The sequence below is a fragment of the Oryctolagus cuniculus genome, chromosome 6, assembly GCF_051225735.1.
Source record: "Oryctolagus cuniculus isolate XC-2025 breed Fujian yellow rabbit chromosome 6, ASM5122573v1, whole genome shotgun sequence".
NCBI classification, from domain to species: domain Eukaryota; kingdom Metazoa; phylum Chordata; class Mammalia; order Lagomorpha; family Leporidae; genus Oryctolagus; species Oryctolagus cuniculus.
Window position 1 is genome coordinate 153,877,538 of NC_142872.1, and position 12,174 is coordinate 153,889,711.

The window sequence follows — 12,174 nt, forward strand, 5'->3', positions numbered from 1 at the left end:
GGTGTAATGGGTTAAGCTGCTGCCTGCAGCGTCGGCATCCAATAGAGGCATTGGTTCATGTCCGGGCTGCTCATCTTCCAATCCAGCTTTCTGCTAATAGCCTGGGGAAACAGTGGAGGATGGTCCAAGTGTTTGGGCCCCTACTCTTGCATGGGAGACATGAAAGAAGCTCCTGGCTTCAGATGGGCCCAGCTCGGACCATTGTGGTCATTTGGGGAGTGAACTAGCAGATGGAAGACCTCTCTCTCTCCATCTGTACCTGACTTTTTTTTTTTTTAAGATTTTATTTACTTTTTAACTTGAGAGTCAGAGTTACACAGAGAGAGGAGAGGCAGAGAGAGAAAGAGAGGTCTTCCATCCGATGGTTCACTCCCCAATTGGCAGCAATAGCCAGAACTGCGCTGATCCAAAGCCAGGAGCTCCTTGCAGGTCTCCTACACAGGTACAGGGGCACAAGGACTTGGGGCATCCTCTACTGCTATCCCAGACCACAGCAGAGAGCTGGATCGGAAGTGGAGCAGCCGGGACTACAACCAGCACCCATACGGGATGCCGGCACTTCAGACCAGGGCATTAACCTGCTGCACCATAGCGCTGGCTCCACCTCTGACTTTCAAATAATTAAATAAGTCTTAAAAAAATGAAAAATAAATGATTAGTATGTGTTTAAATATCCAGTATGAATACTTGGTTTGTTGTAGGTATTCAGCTCACAGTGGCTAGTTTACATGTGCACATGGAACCAAGGGTGGTCAGACTCTCACGGAGGCCTTCAAGAGGTGTGCAAGGATTGAGTGACTTTCAAATGACCTATTTTCTGTTATCTGGGTCACACTTTTACTCACCTTACAAAAATAATGCAGAGTGTCTGTCTTGACATTTTGATTTCACAATCGCCCTCCTCTTTCCCCAGTTCATAACCCATGTCAATCATGAGAATCACAGAGACAGGCAACACTGTGTGGCATTGTTTAGCCACATCCCATTTGTCTCATGGCTGGGTCTTTCCAAACTGTCCTGTATGGCTTGGCCTCAACATAGTTTGTCTACAGTATGTGAAAGAGGATGTTACTGATAAGACAGGATGTGAACCTGACCTACTGTCAGTCAAATGGGAGGTTTTGGCACGGAATGTTCCTGAGTCACTCAGTCCAAGCTGCAAAGATGCCAGTAGTGCAGCAGGTCTTGCCCCAGCCCTGCTGGGTTGGGGCTGGAAAGAACTACCGACAGGAGCTCAAAGACGAGATGACCTTGCCCAAGGTCAGAGAGCAAGTTTGTGCCAGAGTTACAGACCAGAACAAACTTTCCCAACCCCAGCATTGCTGATGTCCAGGACTGGACGATTCTTTGCAATATGGGGTTACCCTATGAATTGAAGAAGGTTTAGAACATCCTTGGCCTCTACCCACCAATGACAGTAGCTTCACCCTTCTCCCTTCTGAGAAATAAAAATGACTGTAGATATTGCCAAATGTCCCCTGGGGGATAAAAATGTCCCTAGCAGGTCTTCTACTTGCCTGTGAATCTATCCATTGGACAAGGGCTGGGTTGATGTCTGAAAATTAGATTAAAAAATTAAAAATGGAAAAGTTTCCTGATATTCTCAGGGATGTTCATCAGAGCATCATGTATAACAGAAAAAAAGTCAGATGCAACCTAACTATTCATCCCCAAGCAATAATTCAGTAGCTCACTGTAGTTCAGTGACATGGAGTATCATGCAACATTTACAAAGCCAAAGACACAAATATCTGCTGACAACCCTGAGTCCGCCCACAGAGGTGAAATTTCTGAACCAGCGTAACTGTGGAGAGCCTCCCTCGTTCTGGGGCATCCGTGCTGGTAAAGTCAGCCCACGGCTCGTTAACTCCAATCCTTAGGTGGTAGTTTGAATAGCTCTGTAGACTCTGAGCAAGCCACATGACAAAGATGCACATCCCAGTCCAGTAGTGATCTAGCTTACAACAAATACAACTAACTTCACAGTCTGAGAACTTGCTGTGCCTTTTAAACTTCCTTCCACTGGGATGATAAGAATTCCACTTCGGATCATTTTGCATTTCCCTTTTGCAGAAACTTTGGCTAAAGCATGGAGGTTTTGGGTCAAGTCCTCTGTAACAGTCAATATTTTTAACTTTCAAAAATGTCTATTTTGGGGCTGGTGCTGTGGCGCAGTGGGTTAACGCCCTGGCCTGAAGCGCCGGAATCCCATATGGGCGCTGGTTCGAGTTCTGGCTGCTCCACTTCCGCTCCAGCTCTCTGCTATGGCTTGGGATATCAGTAGAAGATGGCCCAAGTCCTTGGGTCCCTGCACCTACATGGGAGACCTGGAATAAGCTCCTGGCTGCTGGCTTTGGATTGGAGCAGTTCCGGCCGTTGCAGCCCTCTGGGGAGTGAACCATCGGATGGAAGACCTCTCTCTCTGTCTCTACCTCTCTCTGTAACTCTGTCTTTCAAATAAATAAAATAAATCTTTTTTAAAAATGTCTATTTCGCACTGTTCAACCTGAAGCATATTACCATGTTCATTTGAACGGGATTAGGAAATGGGCTGGGGAGAGGGTAGAATGAGATACATGCAAGTGTCCTAGTATGGGTGGCTCCGCAAGACACAGATATTGTTGAGTATACAAGTGTGTTTCTGTATTTTTAATTTTTTTATTTGAGAGGCATAAAGAGACACAGAGAGAGGGAGAGAGACAGACAGTTCTCATCATTCCCCAAATGCCTTCAATGGCCAGCAGTGGGCTGGGGTTGAAGCCTGAACCCTTGAAAGGAATCTAAGTCTCCCACATGAGTGGCAAGGAGCCCAATTACTTGAGCCATCACCACTGTTTCCCGGGGGTTGTAGTAGCAGGAAACCAGGGTCAGGAGTAGAGCGGGATTCAAACACAACTATTGCAAGTAGAACATAGGTAACTTAATCATACTTTCTCCTATATCAGTATTTTTGGATGGCAAAAAGATAAGCTATGGATCACTGACTGAAATTCACATTATAGTAAGACAAGAATAGAATATGAATGAAACAAGACTATGCGTTCTATTGAATATGTATGTTTGTGTACATAAAACTATACATGTACTATGTGTGTGCAAATATTATATATACACAAGTATACACGTACTGTTATCATTTAAATAAGATTTGACTTCCAAATTCATGCAGATGTTTAAACCCCAGAATCATAAATTAAATCCTAGGAGCATGGCTTTTTTTTTTTTTTTTTTTTTTTTTTGACAGGCAGAGTAGACAGTGAGAGAGAGACAGAGAGAAAGGTCTTCCTTTGCCGTTGGTTCACCTTCCAATGGCTGCCACGGCCTGCACGCTGCGGCCAGCGCACTGCGCTGATCCGATGGCAGGAGCCAGGTGCTTCTCCTGGTCTCCCATGGGGTGCAGGGCCCAAGGACTTGGGCCATCCTCCACTGCACTCCCTGGCCACAGCAGAGAGCTGGCCTGGAAGAGGGGCAACTGGGACAGAATCCGGCGCCCCGACCGGGACTAGAACCCTGTGTGCCGGCGCCGCAAGGCGGAGGATTAGCCTAGTGAGTTGCAGCGCCGGCCATGGCTTTTAATCTAACTAAAGTGCTTAGGAATTGGGTCATTGCTTTGGAAGGAATCTTTTGCAATGGGGTTGGTTATAATATCTGGTTTGCGTCCAATTACTCTCTCTCTTCCTGGTTCAATATATGATTCTTGCTCCCACACACTGGACCATTGCCATCCTCTGGCCTCACCAGATCTTGGACTGTAAACCTACAAAATCACAAGCCAAAATAAACCTCTTTCATTATTTTTTTAAGGATTTTGTTTTTATTTTTTATTTTTATTTTATTTTATTTTTTTTTTTAATTTTTGACAGGCAGAGTGGACAGTGAGAGAGAGAGACAGAGAGAGAAAGGTCTTCCTTTGCCGTTGGTTCACCCTCCAATGGCCGCCGCTGCAGCCGGCGCACCGTGCTGATCCGAAGGCAGGAGCCAGGATCCAGGTGCTTTTCCTGGTCTCCCATGGGGTGCAGGGCCCAAGCACCTGGGCCATCCTCCACTGCACTCCCTGGCCATAGCAGAGAGCTGGCCTGGAAGAGGGGCAACCGGGACAGAATCCGGCGCCCCGACCGGGACTAGAACCCGGTGTGCCGGCGCCGCAAGGTGGAGGATTAGCCTATTGAGCCACGGCGCCGGCTCAATTGTTTTTATTTTTATTTAAAAGGCGGAGTTACAGAGAAGAGAGGAGAGACAGAGAGAGATTGATCCTCCACCCCTGGTTCACTCCTTAAATCCTGCAACAGCCAGGGTTGGACCAGAGAGGCCAGGAACCAGGAGCTTCTTCCTGGTCTCCCCTGTGGGTACAGGGCCCAAATATTTGGGCCATCTTCTGCTGCTTTCCCAGGCACATTAGCATGGAGCTAGATTGGAAGTGGAGCAGCCAGGACTTGAACTGGCACCCATATGGGATGCTGGTGGAGGTGGCAGCTTAACACACTATGCCCAGACATCAGCCCCAAGCCTCTTTAATTTATAAGCCATTTCTCTCAGTATTCTGTTGCAGTGAGGAAAGTTCACACACACATACACACAGACCAATTTTAAACAGTTAAGATACTGCATGTTATATTGGAGTTTCTGGGTTTGAGTCCTGGCTCCACTTTTTTAAAAAAGATTTATTTTATTTATTTGAAAGGCAGAGTGGCAGAGAGAGAGAGAGAGAGAGACAGAGACAGAGAGATCTTCCACCTGCTGGTTTACTCTCCAAATGACTGTGCAAGGCCAAAGCTGGAAGCCCAGAACACTATCTGGGTCTCCCACATGGGTAGCTGGCACCTAAGTACTTGAGTCATCATCTAGTGCCCCCCAGGGTGCCCATTAGCAGGCAGCTGGATGGGAAGTAGAGTAGCTGTGACTTAAGGCACTCTGCTATGGAATGTGGGTGTCCCAAACAGTGATTTACCTGCTGTGCCAAATGCCCCGCCCCCATAGTGTTCTCTGCAGATTTCATCTTCCAGTATGTGGTAAAGCTTTCTTATGCCTCCCCCGTAGAACCTGCAGCCATGAGGGCAGAACTGTGGCTCTGTTTTGTTCATGGCTTCATCTTCAGTGCTGGGAACTGTGCCCGGCACGTAGCAGCTGCTCAGCACACACCTGCTGCATGAACATGAAGGAAGGAAATCATTTTCTTACCACTTCACAGTGTCGGATTCATTGCTGTGGCTCGGTGCTAAACACACCCACAGACTCGCAGGCCACGACACCTTTAAAAGTGTCTGGGAGAGGCAGGGATTTGGCCTAGTGCTTAAGGCTCCTGTGTCCTATATCGGAGGACCCGAGCTCAACTTTTGGCCCCTCTACAGATTTCAGGTTTCATTCAGTCACTGGGAGGCAGTAGTGATGGCTCAAGTAGTTGGATCCCTTCCACCCACAAGGGAGACATGGATAGAGTTCCTGCCTGCTGGCTTTGGCCTGGCCCAAGCCCAATCATTGAAAGCATTTGGGAGCAGATAGGAGATCTCTCTCTCCCTGCCCCCAACCTCTGTATCTCTCCTCTCAAAGAATAATCATAGAAGATTTTTAAAGTAAAAACTACATAATACCGAGGGCACAGATAAAGATTTTTTTTGTTTTTTAAAGATTTATTTATTTGAAAGAGTAACAAAGAGAGGAAGAGACTGTGAAAGAGATAGAGAGAGATCTTGCATTCACTGGTTCACTTCCCAGATGGCTGCAATAGACAGGGCTGGGCTAGGCCAAAACCAGGAGCCAGGAGCTTCATCTGGGTCTCCCACATGGGCCCAAGCACTTGGCCCCTCCTCCATTACCTGGCCAGACACATTAGCAGGGAGTTAGATTGGAAGCAGAGCAGCCAGGACTCAAACCAGCACCCACATGGGATGCTGGCGCTGCAGGCAGCGACTTAACCCACTATGCCACAGCACCAGAATCATAAAGATCTTCCTAAATAAATAAAATTTTGAGAGGTACTGATGAGCAGTTCTTCCATTTCACTGATGAGAAATCGAGACAAGAGCAAGCATGTAATTCAGTTCACAGGAGCAGCAGAAACCAGCTGCCCCCTTTCCCAACACTGCTAACCACAAGCGCCGTCTTTAGATAGGAGGTTTTCCCAGGAGCCAGAGAATTCCATGATCGCAATTTAAAAGCAATCGGCTTCTTTGTGTTTGACCAGTGACAGATGGACGCATGGTTCTGTTTGCTTGAGATAAACTGAGTCGATCCAGACATCAAAGACTCCATACCCGACAGGCCAGTCCAACCAGCTTATGATATTCAGGGTTGATGTCAACACATTAAAAAAGTGATAACCCAACTCCATTAATCTTGTCTATTTATAAGGAAATGCTTCTGTTTGGGAGAACCTGTGCTTCTGGTTCTGGAACAAGAATTGCTCAATCTGGACCTCACTGTGGGGCCAGAACTTAGATCTTCCCTCTGGCTTGGGTTCCCTGCAAGGCTGAAGGACATGGGACATCATCCTCTAGTTAGAGCTGGAAGCATCTAGCATAACACCTGATTCCAAGAAGGCTCTCAAAAATACCAACTGAGGCCGGCGCCTCGGCTCAATAGGCTGATCCTCTGCCTGAGGCGCCGGCACACAGGGTTCTAGTCCTGGTCGGGGTGCCGGATTCTGTCCCGGTTGCCCCTCTTCCAGGCCAGCTCTCTGCTGTGGCCCGGGAGTGCAGTGGAGGATGGCCCAAGTGCTTGGGCCCTGTACCCGCATGGGAGACCAGGAGAAGCACCTGGCTCCTGCCTTTGGATCAGCGCGGTGCGCCAGCCGCAGCTCGCCGGCCGCGGCGGGCATTGGAGGGTGAACCAACGGCAAAGGAAGACCTTTCTCTCTGTCTCTCTCTCTCACTGTCCACTCTGCCTGTCAAACAATAAAAATAAAAATAAAAATAAAAATAAAAATAAAAATAAAATACTGCCTGAATGTAAATTAAGCAAGCAAACAAATAATTTTCTAAAATATTTTGCTTCATTTTACATATATTGTAGTGGTTGCAGTTACGGATTCCGTTGAGTGAGGCTGAGCAAATTAGTGAAGCCTTTGATGCCTTGGTTTCCTCTTCTATAAAATGGAGCTGATAATAGTGTTGACCTCATGGGTCAACAATAGGGAAATATGCAGAAAGCCCTTAGAACCGCACCTGGTACATGATGAACTCTGTGAGCTTTGCTATACCATCTTCCTTGCTTCACCTATTCATTTGTCCAACCAACATGTACTCAGGTCCTACTTTGAATTCTCAGTTCTGAGCTGGCTGTTAGGAATAAATGTATGAGGTCCTTGTACTCTTGTGACCATCAGCTCTCAGCTGGGAATGAAAATTAAGAATCCACAGACCATTGAAATTGCAGGCATATAATGGTGTATGTTTTCCTAACATGAGAGACACAAGTCTTCACTATTTTCTCAAAGAGATGCAGGACCGCTCCTCCAACAGATTTTTCAAAACTAGTTAAGGATCACCATTGTTATACATGGAAGAATAAAATTCAATAAACTTCACACACTGTGGCAATTGCTGTACTAGAGTTTTATACAAGGCACAAAGAGGTCCTTACTGGTCCCACGCCTGCCTGCCAGTTTCTAACGTGGTCTCCAGTAGAAGCTGGTCATCTTCAGCCTATGACAGCATCTTAGTGCATCCTCAAGGAGCTGAAAGCTGCAGACATGCATGGAGAAGGGAAGAGAGATGGGAAAGACTCCCAAATATAGCTTTGCCCTGGTTTCTAGAAAAAGAAACAAAGAGATATGAAATCTCCATTCTAAGCAAGTCTTTTTCTCATTTGACTCCTAATAGAAAGGCAAGGTAAAGGATATATGCGTTTAGAGTCAAACAGACCTGAATTTGAATTTTGGTTCCCCCTCTTACCAGCTGTTAGGAGTATGAGCAAATTGTAACCTCCTTGAAGTCTATTTCTAAGTCTATTTTCTAAGTCTATTTCTAAGTTCTATTTTCTAAATGCTAAGTGGGGCCTCATGAAATAATATTTGTTATGTTTTCCATACAGGGTCTGGCTTAGATAGATTGATAGGTTGTATCATTTGGTCATCAATATTTATTTTCTCTCCATTCTTGCTCTCCTTCCCTATGGGCAAAACATATTCCTGTGCCCATTGACTTTGGGCTTATCTGTGATAATCCCTTTAACCAATGGACTGTGAGTGGCTATGTCAGATACCAAGTGTGAACAGAATCTTTAAATCCATGTATACGGGTTGGAATTGTCTCCCTGCTCTCGAACTATGCTGTGACAACAACGTGTCCCATACATGGGCTCATCCACTGGCTCAGACCCAGTAATGAGCAGACACAATGAACCAAGCTGAGCACAGCACAGTGACATTGCACATCTGTGAGCAGGAATGCAAATCGCCAAACACAGAATTTGATACTGTTAGTTGTTTTGGCCAAAGTTGACCTGTACCTTGACAATTAACTTATGCTTAATATCTGGTTTTCTCTCTAACCAGGAACAACACGGGGGACTTGCCATGAAATATTTGAAGATATCTGGGCTCTGACATTTAAACTGTTAGAAAAAGCTTCAACTATAAAGACAGTAGGGAGTTAGATGGGGCTTCATCGGAACGTGTGCTGGAGATGACCAGCTGTACAGTAAGTCCATGTCCTGTATCTCTGGGCGGGCACACAGCAATGTCACTAAGTTGTGGCAAATGGAAGGTGGATGAATATAATGGGGAGTCACTTCCGGGTCTGGACCCTGCCCCATGCTCGTTTCCCCATGTTTTTACCCCTTTAGGCTGATTGGAATGTTGACCGCAGGGTGACTTGGAGGCTGCACATTGGAGACACAAAGCTGTCAGTCATCCACCTAGAGTCCTGAATGGCTGCCTGCAAGGGCTACCTCACCGCTGGAGAATGTGCTTTGCACTGTTCTTGTCAAAGATGAGCACAGCCAGGCATTAGTTACAGCAGATTTTGTTCAGTAATCACTGAAAGGAAGGGCAAGAGCTGAGCTTCACTGCTGTCTGTGCAGAGCCAACTGGGCATTCTAAATGGAGGTTGGAGATGGGAAGGAATGGCAAGGATTTGAGATGAGTCAAGGGAGTGAAAACTTACAGAAAACAGGAAAGGCAGAGGGGATGGTCATGTGACTGAGACTGGGACACTAGACTGTCTTCAGGGGTTGGCTGGAGAGAAGAGGAATTCTTTTGGCAGCCTTGAGTTCGTTCAAGCAGGTGCATTACTGTGGCAGGATCATCCTAGAGAGGTAGTCCCCAGGTGTTTAGGAATGAAGCTAGTGTTTGCTCACATCTTTACAGGACAAGGGCAAGGTCCAGTAAGAAGGCTCCGAGGAGCCGGCCACACATTGGCCATCGAGGGAATCTGTGTTACTTCTACAGGGTTTGTCCTATCAATTTGGAAATGAAATTCAGGAACATACATGGGGACAAACCAAGGTATTAAGTGCTGATAATCCTTAACACTGTTGGGTAAGAGCTTACCATGAACCAAAAGCTGTACTACACCTCCACACAGCCTCTGGAAAACCCTATGATGTCAAGGTTATCATTCCCGTGTTTACATACATGCTATGAGTAAGTTGAGGATCTGTGTGTCAATAACTTTTTTACGACAACATGCCTGGAGACACGCCGTACCTGAACTAGATCATCTTGGCTCCAGATTCAGTGCCGTGGCCACACGGCATCGATTTCTTCTGGTCAGCAAATTTGGAAAGACCTGTAGGTGCCAGGTGACCTGGTTTGACCTAAGACTCAAATACAAAGACCTAAGACACTATAAGGAAAATATTCTATTTCTCCAGGGACCCTGGCCTGAGCATTCACTGAGTCTAGATATAGGGGTGGATAAAACTCAGAGGAGTCAAGAAAGATGGCCCCCTCCCCTGCGCCCCCCACCCCCAATCAGAGCTGGACATGCAGCAGCCAGGGAAACTTGGTGGGAACTGGCAGCTTGAGCCTAGAGGGACCGGTTAATGTTTAATCATAGATAAGCCATAAGATTCACACAAGACAATTCTTTTCTTTAACTGTGTACATTGGAGGACCGCTATTTCCCCTCCAAACAGAGAAATCATAACAGGGCACTCAAAGGGGACAGTTAAAGCACATGAGGACATCCCAAAAAGAACCAATCCTAGAGACTTGTGTACAGAGGAAAGAGACAGCAGACCTAGTTCTGGTCCTGGGCGTGGCCTGCAGCTACCCTATGACCTCATACAGGTCAATTTCTCCTCTCAGAACTCAGGTAAACAGGTTCAGCCCGGAGGTTTCTGGGTCTGTTTTAGCTCTGATGGTCTGGTCACTGGCAGTTGCACATGGAAACCAGGTTCTGTGGCGGCAGATCCCTCTGTTAGCATTCTTTTCCTCTCTGGCAAGGGAAAGTGAAATAAAAGGGGTGGGCTCTGCTCCACAGACACGCAGCAGGTCACAGCATCACGCAGCTGCAGACTGTGAGAGCTGGAAACGGTCATCTCCTGGGGGATCTTCTCAATCACAGATAAGGAAACAGAGCAGAGAGGGGAAATCACGTCCCTAAAGGCACGGAGCTCTACACTAGCAAAACTGGACTGAGAATTCTCGTTTCGATGCTGACCGCAGGCTTATTGCACAACATCCTGCTGCTTAGGTATTGGAGAAAGAGTAGAAGAGACTGAGCCTTTCTTAAGTGCTTGCTACATGTCAGGCCTTACCTTAGGTTCTGTACCTACAAATATTTAATGAGTTGAGTGCTAGACCTTGGGGACAGAGAAATGAACAGGACAGACTAGGTCCCTCTTTTCTTGGTGCTGACATTCCAGCAAGGGGAGCGGGAAGGGACAATAATCCATATACAAATAACAAAATATCCAGTTGTACAGAGGGCACCTCTCTACCTTGTCTTTGCAGGCTATCATTGGTTCCAAGAGTTGGCTAGTTACTTCCCTTGTCTTCTGTAGCAGTGACTCTACTGCTGGTGGGGGACAAGGATATCCCTGAGGCACAAGCTCACAGTCCAATGAAGGAAATATACAAGTGTTTGAAAAGTACCTGGCTTCTGGCTGGCCTAGCACTGTGAGGTGGGGGCACTTGGGAGATGAGCCTTCGGATGAGAGCTCTCTCTGTCTCTCTCTGTCTTTCAAATAAGCAAAATAAAATACAAAAGGAAAAGAAAAGGAAAAAAAATCCAGTCATACTATCAACACAGAGTGAGATTTCTGTTTTCTCCTGGAAGGAAAGTTCTCTGATCCAGTCAATCTAAATTTCAGACAGATTAAGAGATTCATAAGTAAGACGAGAAACCCTTGAAACACTTGCAATGAAAACACTGAGTTCCTCCGGTTAGGATGCTCTTCAAACAACAGAGCGCAAGCAAACTGGCTAAGACAGGCACTGTGCACTGACGGACCCAGTTCCTAATCCCTTTCCTCCTTGGCTTCCGGCTACAAAGGTCAAAACATCCAAATGTGCTGTCCCAACGTCACTCAACACCAGCAGAAACCACGTGGCAGTCCAGTCAATGAGTCTAGAGGGGACAACTCTTGACTGCTGTTTTTTCTAGTAAAAGGATCTGACTTGGCTGAGGTCATTCCTTTGCTGTAGTCCCACTTTAACCCTTAATGTGATGTCTAAGGCTGCAGCAGCCGCTGTAGCACTCAAGAAAAAGGACAGGGATATGCTGCTCTGACAGTATTGAGCCACAGAACCATTGTCCAGTAGCTTCCAGGTTATGGGCTATTGAGAAATACAAGCCTTTATTTGTAGGATTTTCTGTTCCCTATAATGGAAGCAACTGCCTCAAACAACCACAAGAAATTGGGTTTTGCCTCTTGCTTAAAATTTTTTAAGTTTTTTTATTTTCCCCCCAGCAGCTTTCTAGTAGTCTTTCTCTCCAACACTATCGGCCAGAATTGGATTAGTCAGTCCATTCCTGAACTGATCACTAGCAGGGGAGGTAGAATCACATGCTAGGCTTAGCCTGATCACTATGTGGAATGGATATTCAGGCATCAACCAAAGTACACCCTACCGAAAGTAAATGTGATCACAAGGTGAATAATGACTTTCTAAATATAAAAACAATAGAGATAATTCACAAATTAAAGGACTGGTAGATAGAAGCTTAGTGAAATTAAAGTGTGTTTGTAAAACCACCCATTACAAACAAAAGGAAAAGGCAAATACGACAA